Source organism: Lycium ferocissimum, chromosome 4 (assembly GCF_029784015.1).
Source record: "Lycium ferocissimum isolate CSIRO_LF1 chromosome 4, AGI_CSIRO_Lferr_CH_V1, whole genome shotgun sequence".
Lineage (NCBI taxonomy): Eukaryota > Viridiplantae > Streptophyta > Magnoliopsida > Solanales > Solanaceae > Lycium > Lycium ferocissimum.
In genome coordinates this window covers 60,733,298-60,750,049 of record NC_081345.1, presented here as the reverse complement: position 1 = coordinate 60,750,049, position 16,752 = coordinate 60,733,298, and the positions used below count along the sequence as shown (strand labels likewise).

At 38.9% G+C, this 16,752-nt stretch overlaps 1 long non-coding RNA gene across 1 annotated transcript; it reads left to right on the top strand.

Annotated features, from left to right (window-relative positions):
- Positions 1–12,671: 12,671 nt before the first annotated feature.
- Positions 12,672–16,026, top strand: LOC132053585 (uncharacterized). The gene is made up of 2 exons (XR_009414157.1): positions 12,672–12,960; positions 15,879–16,026. It is a non-coding gene; the product is annotated as an uncharacterized LOC132053585 (long non-coding RNA).
- Positions 16,027–16,752: the final 726 nt, after the last annotated feature.

Genomic DNA, 16,752 nt, shown 5'->3' with positions numbered 1-16,752 from the left:
TATAAAACCTTCCGGTATACCTTATATACATCCTTCACTCATTAAATATACTTAGTAATGCTTGCTCCTTACATTCCAAAGTGGTTTTACTTAACCGTAACTCAACGTACTTATGTTTCAAATTTGATAATTGCTTCTTCGAAGATACGGGGTGTAACATCCTTCCCCCCTTAAAAACATTCATCCTCGAATGTTGTAGTGCGCCGATCCTCAATATCCTCACTGAATTTTTGTTCGATTACCATATACTTATACTATAATTTGGTCAGTTTCGTCCTGCTCTTTCTTAGCTCCTTGTCCAATTCATTTGTGAGTCGTACAGTCTTCAATCCTCATGTATATGATCACAAGTCAACTAGTATTCCGTTTTCATTCTGTCTTCATTCCCGTGGTTTAACTAGCCACGCCACGGCTACTAGCCGTCCTACGAGCGTCCTTCCTCTTCGTTCCTCATTTATTTATTAACGGATAACTCCCTTGCTCGAATACAGCACTTTCTTTTGTTGACTCCTCTGATGCTATCTTGGCTATCCGTACTTGTACTTGTTGAGCTTAGATACGTGCTACATTATCCCCTCGTAATTCATCAGCCAAGCTTTCCGATTCATCATAAATTTTCTTATACTAATGTCCTATTGCTTGTTCAGCGGTACTCTGCTACTGACAAATCCTTATTCTTAACGGTTACGTTTCTTCAACCATCCATCTTAATTCCCTTCCATGATCAGTTATAAGCATATCCTCAATACAATCTCTTAACGGTTCCTAATGTTCCATCACCATCTTTATTATTTCTCGTAGCAGGATTATATTTTGCGATGAACCAATAATCATAGTTCGAACCGGTTTATTGCTCACAATATCTTTGAGCTCTTGTCAACTCTCCCTTTAATTCCTTTGCCTTAACTCTTGCAACATAACTTATAATTATGAAGTTAGGACAATTCTCACTTTACCACAGCTTCTTTTAAAACATTGGTATGGTATACTTACCCTTGACTTCCTCATTCCAATGATCACTTCGTTAGCTGTCATTCCTTCTTGGCTTCCCGATGTGTCCATTCCCATCTGCGGGGCATAACCTTACGCTGATGATTCATATAATTCTATAATACATACCCTTATGCTCCGCATGGTTAGTGACCCGTGATATACTTTCTAATTTCTAGTGATGCAGCTGCCTTTCTATCTACACCCACATCGTTCTTCCTCTCTTAGAGATCGCCACACCGCTTATGGTTACACCCTTTGTTAAGATTTTCATATTTTTCCTTTAATATCAAGATTTTCTTCCGTTGCAACCCAAAGTTTCCTTTGTACTCATCATCCATTTCGTCATTCTCTTTGTAGTTAGCTTGCAGAGCTTTCTTACTCTCTTTATTACTCTTTAGGATATGTCGCTGCCTATTTAGGTGTGACACAAATTTTCCTGGTCTAGAAATGTCATATCTCACATCCGCATGAAGTATTCTCTTGATCCATTTTAATTTCTTTTCATACCTGCTTTGTGGTATACTTATCTTTAATTCATTTCTGCTCCCTCTTAATGCACTCTTAATATGCCACTACATCCCAAATTTTGGCTTCTTTAAGCTAACATCTTTCTTTCCTTGAAATTTTGACAATGCCATACCTCGTTTCAGGACTAGATCTGCTCTTCCCCCCTTATAAGGGTGTTCTTATACAATAGTAACTCCCGAATATCAGTAGTCATTGGCCAACCTTAACGATCCTCCAACTCCTTTGGTCTCTTATAATACCAAATTCTCTCATCGTATAACTTGACTTATTTTCCTTTACTCGCTAATCGAGGGCTTTGCATTTGAACGAAGCGCTTATGCATTACAGATCCATTCTCGCTGCCTTCTTTAAGGCCTTTCTACTCCTACCTTTTATGACTGAACATTTCCTAAATCAACGGATCAACACATTTTACAGAACGTTTGGTCACACTTTGCTCTTTTATCCCTCGTCTTCCTCCACAACTATTATCACTGAATTTCTACTTACTCTGAGTTTCCGGTTTCACTCTACGTCTACAATATATCATTGAGAGTTAATATGCTACACTCTTCCACTTCCACTTCCACTATCAATCCTTTTATTCACTTAGCTCACTTATCCAAAATTTTCCTTAACTACTTATTTGCGTCCCACCTATGCGTTGTAGTTCTTCCAGTGTTCTGCCACTTCTTGTTCATGTCATGAATTCCTTGCAAATATACCCTCTTCTTTCTTCTCCTTCCTACCGCCAAGGCTAGTCCATACTCATGAATATTTCCCATACATCCTTCTATTTCCTTTATAATTAAATCTCGGTATTCCTTATCCTCATCCCATGTCATTGATGTACTACCTCCCGGTTAGCTTTGTTAGTTCATTATCCTCTCACTTGTCCTTGGTGATTTCTCAATTTTTCTTTTCTTTCTTTCTTCTTCTTTCCTCTCCTTTTGACCAGCCCATTAGTGTACCTTTCCTGCTTTCATCCTCAAACCTTCCTTGAGTTCCTTCCTCCCCGAGCGCCCTTCTCTACTTATTATCTTATAGTATCGACCCTAAAGTTCGTGAAATATTCCTTTAAACATGCTAATCCATTCTATTCTTAAATCATCTTTTGGGGAAGCTTCTCCGTGTCCGAGGCAACCGTGTCAGTATGACCACACATTTATCCCTTTATATACCTCTCGAGAGCTGGAAATCTCTTAGTATCGTTGCAAGGCCTGATCATTCTTTCTCTTACTTCACATTCCTAGTTGTGGTTACTATCCTTTAGTCCCACTTATCGAAGTCTATTCCCTGACCCCACGCATTCGTCTTTTATTCCATACTACCATCCTTTATCCCCTTTGCTTGCCTACCTTCAAATTTTTATCCAATTAATCCCTTGCCTTGCCCGTCGTCTCTCTTGGAAGCTTCACTCACCCTCATTTCTTACACTTTTCCCTTTTCTCAAGACATTTTAATCTCTTTACTTTCTATATATTCACTTTCTTCCTTTTCCTGATATTATCGCATTAAGGCTTTCCAACTCTAACTTGTAGTGAAAGTAACATCAACTTACCTTGTAACATTTGTCACTTGAACTTCACTACCCTGTTCGGTTGATGCCTTCGCATACCGCAACGTCGGTTCGTCGGGACACATATACCGATTGGCACACACACACACGCACATATGGGATATATATATACACATACATATATATATATATATATATATATATATATATATATATATATATATATATATATATATCTTGCTTACAAAGTACTTCCCAATACTATTCAAACTCATCCTAATTCTAGAGCTGTGATGCACTTTTTTTTCCTCTTTGCTGGTCTAGTCCGCTTCATCCTTCGCAACCTTTTAGAGTTTCTAACCACTCCACATACTCTAATTTCCCTTAGGCTACTCTAGCTTCTCATCTGTCTCTTATGTCTGAATTTGTAGGACTCTTAATATACTTCCTAGGGGGTCACCCATCCTAGTATTTCTCTCACCCCAGCACGCTTAACCTTGGAGTGCTAATGGGATCCGGTGCGTTAGTGCTGGTACGATCACATCCACCCTACTGCGTGACCTTTATCGCATGACCTAGAACCAGTTGAAGTTCTAACGGGCCCCAATAAATTCTCGTAATGCATCTCCCTCCAGATTAAAAGGATCTCTTACTCTTCCGACTAAGCAAATGCTATTTTGGCCTTTGAAATCCTCAATAATCACCTTCAATCTGCATGTATGACTACTTTTCATCCTAGCTTTCAAGATTCCCAATGGTGGCGAAAGCATCTTAATCGCAGTTACCTCCAAATACTTAAGTCACTGATCCCCTTTAGGATTTCCGCTCATCACTATTCAGTATTACCCTGAAGTAATTACATACGCACATAGGAAATTCCAATAAGAACTCGTATACCTGTAGCCGATCGGTCCTTAGCCTGATCTGGTGGGCTATAGAGTGAAGTGTACTCCTCATCCTTGTCTTCCCACTGTCTACTAGTCTGGCCTAACATAATGCTGAAACGTAGGGAAAATCTAGATGTGCCAAACTTTGTACTTCCTCAATTACGTCTTCGTCCACAGGAGTCTCGTGAACCCTTAAACGGGTCTTTGTCATATGATTTCTCAGTCGAGTCGCCTCCTACTAGAGCCACATTCTCCGATGGGTCCGTCTCAATGGAATAGCTGATGCTTTTTCTTATACCTCTTGACATCCTCGATCCAGAGTCGACGGGTGATACGGTCTCATGTCCCCTTCGGCCTCACTTACGCTCCCATTAACCGAAATTGTCCTCTTCTCCAATAACAATCCTGCAATTTAACAAAAATCATATCAAGAACGAGCTTTCCTATCATTGGCTCTCTTTGCACGATCTATGATCAGAAAGAAAGATGACATCCTAAATGTCCTGTAGCTTCCTGTTTATAGATGTGGTGCACAACACACCGATAAACAAGACTCTACTAGACACGGTCTGTAGACACTCCGAGGATGAACTGCTCTGATACCACTTTTGTCACGACCCAAACCGATGGGCCATGACTAGTGCCTGAGCTGGGCACCCGTATACGACCCGCTAGATATAATCCGACTGAAACTGAAAACAATATGGCACTCTGTAAAAGCATGTTGTGAACTCATCATGTCATACATCAGAAAGAACCTGTCTCCTGAGAAGTCACAGTTAACCAAAACATAACAAATATGCAAGCCGACAAGGCTGCCACTATACACGGGGACATCCAAGACGAACTACATCGATATAGCTGACCAAACCGTATATACACAACCCATATATGTCTACAAACCTCAAAGAGTATAACAAAGTCTACGTCAAAAGGATCTGTACCAAAATAACTCAAGCTCCGGAACAATGGAGCTCTCCAAGTGGCTGGGCAGAAGTCCTAAGCCGGAGGATCACCAAACTGAGTGTCTGTACCTGCGGGCATAAAACGTAGCCCTCGAAGAAAGGGGGTCAGTACGAATAGTGTACTGAGTATGTAAGGCATGAAATCAACATATACATAAAATCCTGGAAAACATTTGAGGCGTGTCAATGAATGGGCAAAATAAATGCATCGATAGCTATATCAAAGAAACACATATATCCATAGAAATATCACAACAAAGGCCACAGCGTCACCCCCTGTCAACTGTGCCATATATATACACATCATAACAAAGGCCACAGCGTCACCCCCTGTCAACTGTGCCATACATATACACATCACAACAAAGGCCATGGCGCACCCCCTGTTAATTGTGCCATATATATACACATCACAACAAAGGCCACAAAGACACCCCTGTCAACTGTGCCATATATATACACATCACAACAAAGGCCACAGCACACCCCCTGTCAACTGTGCCATATATATACACATCACAACAAAGGCCACAGCACACCCCCTGTCAACTGTGCCATATATATACACATCACAACAAGGGCCACAGCATCACCCCCTGTCAACTGGGCCTTGTAATACACAACAAAGGTCACAGCGTCACCCCCCCACAATCGTGCCTTACATATACACGAAGAATGAAAATGAGTGCGATGCATAATCAAAATGAAATAATAGAGCTCTCTAATGTCACAAAGTAGCCATATACATATATTATACTCATGGCATGCATAGGAGTTCAAATGAAAACTATCGCTCTATCCCACCTTGAGGAACAATTTATAAGGTGAGATCAACAACAATGAAATAAATCGAGAAAATCATGAAATAGCTTAACATTTTCATATCATCGTTGAAATCATATTTGAGACCTTTAAGCATAAAATCATCCTCAACGTAATCCTCATAAAAACATTCTCGTTCTTAACATCATAAGAAGCTTTAAGAGTCATAAACTTCTAGCTTTGAAATCAAGGAGGTTATGAAAACACTTATGGAATCATACCATAGGAATCATGCCTTTGAAAGAAAAGGACGAGCCTTAACATACCTGTTCGACTTCGTACTAGTTACGCCTATCCGTCTTCGTAAATCTATATTCGAGATCAATTACACTAACGTTAGACTCATCACCGTACACTAGTCCTAAGTTTTCAAATTAAACTATTTTATATCTCGCCGAAAATCGGCGATCTCCCCCGTTTATATGCCTAGCCCGAAATCTCAATTCAAAGAACCAACAACAACAACAACCATACCAACATCAATAATATCATTTCCAACACTAATATATACCATAAAACAGCCCACATGCTATTTTTCAACTTCCGTAACTAACCCACTTACTATACAATTATTTAACCACTCTACCTTCGTGAATGAATCTATTAGCGTAAATAGAAAGAGATCCATACCTTACATTTGTTGAAGTAGCAATGTCTCCGATATCCACTTTGAATCCACGTCAAAATCCACCGCAAAACAAGACTACAATCACAACCACGCGTTATCCGGACCTAAACTAATATTCCGTCACTTGAAAATTGCTCACTTTTTGGTATCCTCACTCTCCTCTACCAATTTTTTGGAAATTTCTAGGGCTAAAATCTGGTGAAAAAAAAAGGGGTTTTACCCCTTATATAAGGGTCAAATTCGGGTCGGGTCACTGTAGCAATTTTGTAGTAAAGTACGTAGCAAGTCGGTGCTGTAGCACAAGATCGTAGCACGCGTTTCTGCTTTGTCAGCCGAACTTTTAATGTCCATAATTCTCTACTCCGATGTCTTATCAATGAGCGATTTGTTGCGTTGAAAGCTAGACTCGACGAACTTCATTTTAAGCTTTTGTTTCACTTCAAAACACTTCATATGCGAAGAGATATTCGTCCCCCAAATTGGACCAAAATTTTCACGCAAAACTTCACCCATCCTTTCTCCAAAGTCGTACTACTCCATTTCTTTCACTCATTTTGTTATAAAACCTTCCGGTATACCTTATATACATCCTTCACTCATTAAATATACTTAGTAATGCTTTCTCCTTACGTTACAAAGTGGTTTTACTTAACCGTAACTCAACGTACTTATGTTTCAAATTTGATAAGTTCTTCTTCGAAGATACGGGGTGTAACAGGCTTAGCCGGGTTTCTGATTCTTCTTACTCTAGGGGTTGTGAAAAACCCACTATTGGTGTAAAACCAATTTTTGGGCTCAGAACTTCTTCTTAAAATGAAACGAAAGGGCTTCTATTTATAGTAGAACAAAAGTCCCAATTTTTGGAGTTCAACTGATGTGGGACAATTAGAAATGCCTTGGAATTCATTTTCAACTTGAAATTCATTTAGTTTTGCTTGAGTTTTGGTTTTACTAATAAAGTGATCGGGTCTGGTAAGGACTGCCTACGTATCCCACTGTGAGGAAGTCATGTCATTGCGTAGTTCATTACATAGATGATTTGTTTTCTCCTATTCTATTACAAAGTACGATTAGAAGCAAAAGGTACGATTACACGAAAATAATAATGCGATTAAAAGCAAATGAAATCCTAAATGTAGTATCTCTTGAGCGCATCTGTATTGATGGCCTTGGGCCTCTCTTGTCCGTCCATCTTGGCTATGACTACAGTTCCTCCTGAGAGTACTTTCTTGACCATGTATGGTCCTTAACAGTTTGGCGCGAATTTCACTTTATATTCCTCTTGGTAAGGGAAGACTCGCTTGAGCACAAGCTGTCTGATCCGAAAAAGTCGAGTCCGACCCCGCTTGTTGAAGGCTCGAGACATCCTTTTCCTGTATAGTTATCCATGGCATACTGCCACCATTCTCTTTTCCTCTATCATGGCTAGTTGTTCATAACGATTTCTAACCCGTTCTGCATCTTTTAGCTCTGCCTCTTGGATAATCCTGAGTGAAGGGACTTCAACTTCTGCGGGTATGACCGCTTCTGTACCGTAGACAAGGAGGTATGGGGTTGCTTCAATTGAAGTTCGAGTTGGCGTTCTGTACCCCAACAAAGCATAAGGTAACTGCTCGTGCCAATTCTTGTTATTATCAACCATTTTTCTCAGGATTCTTTTGATGTTCTTGTTGGCGGCCTGTACGGCTCCATTCATCTGTCGCCGGTAGGCAGTAGAGTTTTTGTGGGTGACCTTGAATTTCTCATAGATGTTCTTCATCAAATGGCTATTCAGACTGGCACCATTGTCTGTAATGATAGATTCCGGCACACCGAAACGACATATTAGATTGTTTTTGACGAAGTCGGCTATGACTTTTTTGGTACACTGATTTGTGGGAAGTTGCCTCCACCCATTTAGTGAAGTAGTCTATGGTGACTAAGATGAAGCGATGTCCTTTGGAGTCCGGAGGCTCGATGGGTCCTATGACGTCTATCCCCCATGCCACGAACGGCCAAGGTAAGCTCATTATATGTAGTTCTGTGGGGGGGGGGGAACTTTGATCAGATCCCCGTGTATTTGACACTGATGGCACTTTTGCACGAATTTATAGGAGTCGTGCTCCATGGTCATCCAGTAATATCCTGTCCTTAGGATTTTCTTAGCAAGGATGAATCCATTCATGTGGGGTCCGCATGCCCCTAGGTGCGCCTCTTTTAGCAATTTTGTAGCCTCCTCGGCGTCCACACACCTGAGCAACCCAAGGTCAGGGGTCCTTTTGTACAACACTTCTTTGTTCAAGAAGAACCCATTAGCCAACCTCCTGATGGTCTTCTTTTGATTTGCTAAACTCTCTGGGGGGGTGCTCTCCTTTCTCCAAGTAGGCCTTGATGTCGGCATACCATGGTTAGCCTTTTGGCTTGGCCTCGACATGGGCACAGTGAGCCAGTTCTTCTCTCTGTATGATCTCTAACGAATCAATGTGAGTACTCTCAAGGTGCTGGATCATAGACGCTCTCGTAGCCAATGCGTCTGCGAACTCATTTTGAGCCGTTGGAGTATGCTTGAAGTTAATACTCTTGAATCTCCCGCACAATCTCTGTACCAGGTTCACATATGGGAGTATCTTATCATTTTTTATTGCGCAATTTCCTTTCACTTGGTTTATGAGTAAATCGGAGTCCCCGACTACCAACGTGACTCATGTATGTTCATATCCATCACAATCCTAAGGCCGAGGATACATACTTCATATTCCGCCATGTTGTTGGTACATCTGAAGTTGAGCTTTGCGGCCATCGGATAGTGTTGTCCTGTTTATGATATTAACACCACCCTGATGCCTGATCCTTTGTAATTGACTGCTCCATCGAAAAATAGTCCAACCCCAGTACGGCTCTCCCACCTCTTCTTCCACAGCCATTACTTCTTCGTCTGGGAAGAAAGTTCGTAATGTTTCAAGTTTGTCATCGATGGGACTTTCCGCCAGAAGTTTAGCTAGGGCTTGTCCTTTGATTGCCTTTTTTACTATGTACACGTTGTCGAATTCGCTTAGTAGCATCTGCCATTTAGCCAATTTTCCTATGGGCATCGGTTGCTGGAAAATGTATCTCAGTGGATCCATTCTCTATATGAGTTGGGTGGTGAACACTCATAGGTAGCGCCTTAGCTTTTGGGCAATCCGGGTCAAAGCATAACAGGTTTTCTCTACGAGCGTATACCGCACTTCGCAGGAAGTGAACTTCTTACTCAAATAGTAGATGGCATGAACCTTTTTGCCCTCTTCATCATGCTGGGAAAGAATGCACCCGAAAGCACTTTTTGATACCGACAAATACAGTAACAGAGGACTCCCTTGCCTGGGCAGCACCAAGACGGGAGGATTTGAAAGGTATCTCTTGATTTTGTCAAAAGCCTCTTGACATTCTTCCGTCCAATTTGTGGGGCGTCCTTCTTGAGTAACTTAAGGATTGGCTCTATAATCACAGTTGACTGGGCTATGAACCGCCCAATGCAGTTCAGCCTTCCCGAGAAGCTCATGACTTCTTTCTTGGTCTGGGGAGATGGTAACTCCTGAATTAGTTTAATTTTGGTAGGTTCTAGTTCAATACCCCTACGGCTGACTATGAATCCTAGCAACTTACCCGCAGGTACTCCAAATACGTACTTTGTAGGGTTTAGCTTTAGATTGAATTTGTGAAGTCTGTCGAAGAACTTACGCAAGTGCACGGTATGTTCTGAGCTTTCCCTTGATTTTATGATTACATCTTCCATATAGACTTCAATCTCTCGATGCATCATATAATGGAACAGGATGGTCATAGCTCTCATGTACGTGCCGCTAGTGTTTTTGAGGCCGAATGGCATTACCCTATAATGGTAGACTCCTCAAGGGGTGATAAAGGCTGTCTTTTCAGCGTCTTCTTCACTCATGAGTATTTGATGGTACCCGGCGAAACAATCCACGAATGACTGTAGCTTATTCTTGGCTCAGTGGTCTATTAGAATATGGATGTTCGGGAGAGGAAAGTTGTCTTTTGAACTTGCCCGGTTGAGATCTCGGTAGTCCACACAGATTCAAATCTTTCTGTCCTTTTTGGGTATTGGCACTATGTTGGCCACCCCAGTGGGGTAGGACGTCACCTCCACTATTCCAGACTTGATTTATTTCTCTACTTCCTCCTTTATCTTGATACTCATGTCTGGCTTAAGTGTTCGCGTTTTTTGCTTAACTGGGGAAAAACCCTCCTTGGTGGGTAATATGTGGGCCACTATTTTAGTGTTTAATCCCGGCATATCTACGTTGACTGGACAAAGACGTCCACATATTCCTTCAATAGAGCTATGAGCTCTTCTTTCAGTAGAGCTTCCAAGTGAGCACTGATCCGTGTCTCCTTGAGATCCTCTTCGTCACCGAGGTTGACCACTTCAGTTTTATCCATATTCGGCTTTTTCTTATCTTCTAATTCTTCCAATTCTTCTACCAATCCCTCTGGCATCATGTACGATTCATCGTACTCCCCGTATTCCTGTTGGTTGTTTTCCTCGTTCATTTCACGAGACGTCATGACATTTTCGGTTGTTTTATTACAGTTACTACTGAAAAGGGAGGCAAAGTAAAGTTAGGTTTATTATTGTTCGTTACGCGCAGTTAGTTAGAAAATTTTCGTTATTATTATCTGTTAAAGGTAGCACTTTTATATAGATCGAGGCTTTTTATTAATTCAAGAATAATTGATTACAACGGTGGTCCTGGTTCGGAACAATGTCGGACCATTTCCATTTTTAAACATCACGAAGTAATTTGGAAAAGGCAATCTGTCGGGCCTCAACCGATGTCGCCGCTTTTAGCAAAAGATTTTAAGAAAATCCATATCTCTACCGAGGAGCCAAGAGGGAAGTAGATGTCCAATTGTTCAAGCGTTCTCTTGGCTTCAGACTGCGTATGGTGAGCATCTCCTGACTTTCTTCAATGACCGCGTAGCATCCCTCTTCTTGGAATAACGACTCGAGACCCCCATCAATTTCTTCTTCATTTAGCATCGACATCTTTCTCGGGAATAACTAGTACAGACCCGGAATTGGACGAGGTAAATTCCTTGGTCTGGGCTCTCTCTTGATTGCCCTTGTGATCTCATCTTTACTGGGAGTATACCCTAGACCGAAGTGGTAACTCTCTTTTGGGATTGGCACAAACTCTGTTATCCTTTCGAGGTCTCTTCCTAGGCCTTATCCTGTTTCAAAACAACTTCTCAGCATGGTGGAAGCAATCATTTTGTAGACTGCTGGCATTGGTCTATCGACCTCCCCATCTGAGTGGGTGGGCCCGACGTATTCTACCACGTGGAAGTTTGATCTGTTGGGACTCCCTTCGATTGCTGGTACAATGTTGTAAGAATGTTTCTGGGTATCCTTCTCAACTTCAACTATAATTTCCTGGCCCTGCCATTCAAATTTTATGGCCTGGTGCAGACTTGATGGTACCGTACTAGGGAAGTGGATCTAGGGTCTTCCCAGGAGCATATTGTAGTTGGCAGCGATTGCCATGACCTGGAATTCTGCTGTGAAGGATGCAAGCCCGACCTAGATTTGCATGTCTGTCTCTCCCAGGGAATCACTTAGAGATCCATCAAATCCCCTGACGTTTGTCCCACTCTAGCGAATCTTGCCTATGTTACAACCAAGCTGTGTCAATGTGGTGATAGGGCAAATATTGAGGCCCCATCCATTGTCCACAAGCACTCTCCCTATTGCTTTGTCATGACACTTTTCATCATAAGACACGTATTTTTAATTTTCAAAATTCCGAAGTCCAAAACAGAGTAAGAATACACCCTTAAAAATTAAAAATTCAAAAATCCTGAGAAAATTACAAAAATTGACATTTTATTATTATTTCATAAAATATGAAAATTAAAAGAAAATTACGAGTTATTTACTTTCACAAATATGATTTGAAAAGAAGATATGTATCCCGCTCCATCTAACTCCAGAAAATTGTTAATTAAGACGACGTATGAATTACGGCTCATTTTGACCGCATTTTTCACATTTTTAAATATTGCTCGGAACTATGTCAATATTGGGTTTGTTTTAAAGCTTGTATTTTAAAACTACGTATTATAAATCTTCTTTTCGTCAAAAGTTATTTTTACGAGGAAGTTTTAGACGAATACATTTTAAAGAATATGTATTTTATTAAATGAGTACAATGTTTGGAAAAAGTGTTTTCATTAAAAGGAAAGATTAATTTAAACTTTTTTAAAAAACTAAAGGGGGAGAACTTATTAATAAAAGGAGAGTAAAATTTTATTAAAATAAACTTCCCCCCCCCCCCCCCCCCCCCTATATTCATTTTTTATCCCCGACCTTTCCCTCAACTTCTCAGGCGATTTTTGCGATTTTATAGGGTTCCGCCGTCGATGGCCAGTTCAGGCCAATCCACGGCTGTTCTTCACCGGATTTTTGAGGGCTTTTGTCCTCTATCATGTTTCCTCATGATTTCCAGGTTTATTTTCGTATAATTCTCATTTTGTGGTCTCGAATTTGACTTGTTTATTGGGATGTTGCTCGGTTTCTTCGTGTATGTGGTTGCCATGGGCGGGGCCTCGAGCCCTTGGCCAACTTGTGTGCCACATATAACAAATGAAGGACCTGGGGTAATTTCCCATAAGTTCATTTGATTCGGGTACTATTTTTGGGGGGATTTTATCTGTTGGGGTACGATTGTATAGTTAAAATGTGTTGGATTTGTTTTATTTGTGACTAGGTGTACTATCCTAGTATTTTGCTATTTTATTGGATTTTATTTGGATTTTTTAGGGTACAGTTTGTTAGAATTTTGGTATATTATGTGATTTATGCTGAATTCTGGTTGGATATAGTACGAATTAGTACAAATTTGTGGAGAAATTGTTGGTCCTTTACTAAAATTTGAATTTATTTGAAATTAGGATTTATAGGTTTGGGGGGAAAGTCGGTTGTGGACTGATTTCTTTCCATTTCTATCCCTAAACCCTACTTTGAGTGCTATAAATAGAAGGCTTGATTGCCATTCTAAGGGAGAGCTTTTTCTGGAAAAATTTGGGAGAATTTGAAAAGGTTCTAAACCCTCATTACTAAAATCCTATTAATATACCAAGTATACTATCTATATACTACTGAAATTACTACAATATATCAATACTATACATATATTATCCACAAATATACTACAATATATTAGCAAAAAATCAAAAAACAAAGGGCTATTTTCAAGGGTTAAGTGTTGGAATTGTTGAAGTGTTGATCCAATCCCTCCTCTTTGATCTTTTGGTTGCCCTACAAAAAGGTAATACTTTATTCTAGTTCATTCTATTCCTGTTTTAACTTGTTTAATGTCTTATCTTGTTTATATTTGATTTCAAAGCTATTTCAAGTTATTGTTTGTAGAATCTAGTGTGTATACCTGTTGTAATGTAGTTTATGTTAGTATAAAGGCTATTGGTTTACTGTTTCATTGAACTTATCATGTTGTGGTATTATAATACTAGCATAATGAAGTTTAAAGGGCTTTTATCATTAGTTGCTTGGTATTGAGACTAAAAAATAAAGGTTAAAAGAAGTAGATGTTGGTTTTGGTGTTTGTTTACCGTTTCACTGAAATTTTTGAGGTTGCTGTGTTGTAATACTACTATGATTAGGTTAAAAAGGTTCTTAAGTGTTAACTAGTAAGTATTAAGGCTAAAATAGGTTTGAAATGGGGTAAGATTGCTAGTTTTGATCCTTAGTTACTGTTTCATTGGAACTTTTTTTAGGTTGCTTTGTTATAGCAACAGTATAATGAAATTTGAAAGGGTGTTAAGTGCTAGTTATTAGATAATGAGGTTAAAACAGGGTTAAAATGAGTTAGATGTTGGTTTTAGTTCTTATTGTCTATTTCATTTGTTAGTTTAAAGAGGCTGAGGTATTATTCTTCTATTTTGTGGCTATTTGATTACTGTTCTGTGTTTTCTTGAGTACTTCTAGTCCTGCTATGACTGTTTTAGTGCATATTGAGTTTGTTGAATGGGTTTTGAGTAGATTATGGACTATTTTACTTGACTTGAAGTTACATGCCAATGCTTACTGTATAAACTGGTCAGAATATTGAAAGATAAGCCTGTGTTCCTATGATTTATTGTTAGTAATTGAAACTTAGTTTAAGTGATGCTTTAGAATGGTTTAAAATGGCTAAATGATGAGAACAGATCTTAAAATAAACTTAAGTCTTTGTATTCTTGTAAAAAACCACTTGTCTGTGTATATTTCTAGGGTTTTGGTTTAAAAACTGCTTATGTGTTAATCTTGAATGACTTTCTAGGATTACTTAGGTTTGAAAATGAGTTTAAAACCGACATAAAATGGACTTTGAGTAATGAAACTTGCTACTATGACCCTTGGATAAGAACTGATCAGTTTAAGAATGGTTTTGGCATTGATTCAGTTTCTTGTTAGCTAAAAATGAACTCATGATTGGCTAAATTCATCACTTTGTCTTCTTTGATTGCTGAATTCTCCTAAAAAGTTGAAAACAAGGACTATGAGTATAAATTTTGGCCTTGTTTCATCTGCTTCATCCCCTTAAACATGTGACCTTTTGCTTCCTTATTCCTTCATTCATCAATGCTGCTTGTTTTATCACTTGGAGTGTGCCATGTTTTCCCCTACTATGCCTAACTGTTTCTAAGTTTTGATACTTGTTATACCTTGCATTAATAGCCTCTACATTGCTTGAAACTATTTGTCTGCTTTCCTCTTGATCACTGAACTTTTCTGAGTCATTCTTGCTCTAAACATGTTGAGAATTAACATTGAGGTTGTATGTTGTAAGGAGTTGACTGCTTGTTTGTATAACTTCTACTGATAGCTTAGTGTTTAACTATAAAATGGTGGGGATTACTGGGAAAATTTGAAGCTTTTTATGTGATTTGTATGTGGTATTTTATAGCTAATGTTAATAGAATATGTAGTGTATATCAAGTATATGTGGAGGGTATGCCCTTTTGAAGGTTTTGCTCTTCATTTTTCAGTGGTATACTAATGGTATATTGTGTATATCACACCCTTGACACTTAGAAAATTTAAGATGAAAATTGAGTAGTATACTAGTTAGTATATCATGTATGCTATGGCTTTAACACTTAGATAAAATTCAAAGAAAATCAGTTGGTATACTAGTAGTATACCATGTATATCACCCTTTGACACTTAGAAAGATTTTGAGAAAGAAAAAGAAATTGGGCTTGTTATTTGTTGTTTGGGCCTGTTACTTGCACTACTCATACCTGAACTATTGTCATTATCTATTTTGGGCCTGTTGCATGTCTGGGCCACATTGATTAGTTAGTGTTGTTAGTTATTATTAACGGGCCAGGCCCAATAAAGTTGTAATTCATTTTTTGGCATTGTAATAATTATTTTTAGCCCTTTTAATTTTGTACTTAGTTTGATTCATGAATGTATTCTAATATTGTGTATACCCGTTTGTATCTTTGTCCACCCAAACCCGTTGGTGGGGCCCACTAACGCATCTAGATCGAGTCTACCAAATCTGGAGCAAAAATGGAGCATACGTTTGGACCCGAGGTTACCCCGTTGCATAATATCTCTATTGGGCTTGGTCGGCCCAATTTCTCTTCTATTTATTTATGTATTTAAGTTTCTTGCTTGTGTATTTATTTATAAAATTGGAACCCTTAAAAGATTATCCCATGTTTAAAGTCGCCAAAACTCAATTTTTATACTATGCAAAACCGATTTTGGGAAATTAATATAACATGTAACTTTAAAAATAAAAACGAACTATTTTAGTATGTATATTGGACTGAAAACGATCAATTTTATAAACTATGGGACTAATTTGGACATTTTGAAACCTATGGACTATATGGGCTGATTTAAAGACTTGTGGACTAATTTAATAACTTGGACTATTTTTGCTATCTTAAATTTGGACTAAAAAGATAAAAATCCTAAAAATATGAAATATAGTTAAAATATGGATAATAACAGGATGACAAAAAATGATTTAAAAAAAAAATTCTTAAACTTGGGTGGGATTACGTAGTGTTCTACTTAGGTTAACCCCTTCGGGTTTTAACCTAGGTGTTCTAGTCCGAAACCCAAAACGCCCAATTTTGGGCAAAACTTTACCACTTTTATTTCTTGAAAGTGTTGTATTTTGCGTGAATGACCAACCTTTTATTGCGGGAATCTAAAACAAAAGCAATTTTTTTTTATCAAAAACCATTTATATCTACAAGGCATACTATTAGAACCCGTAGGTCAACCGTATTTTACGGATCCTTAATACCGGGGTGCCTAACACCTTCCCCGGGGGATCACCGGAACCCTTACCTATACTTTGGTTAGATTAGGTTTCTTTTAAAATTTAACTGTTTTAAATGAACCCTTTTTGAATCGGGTTTCCT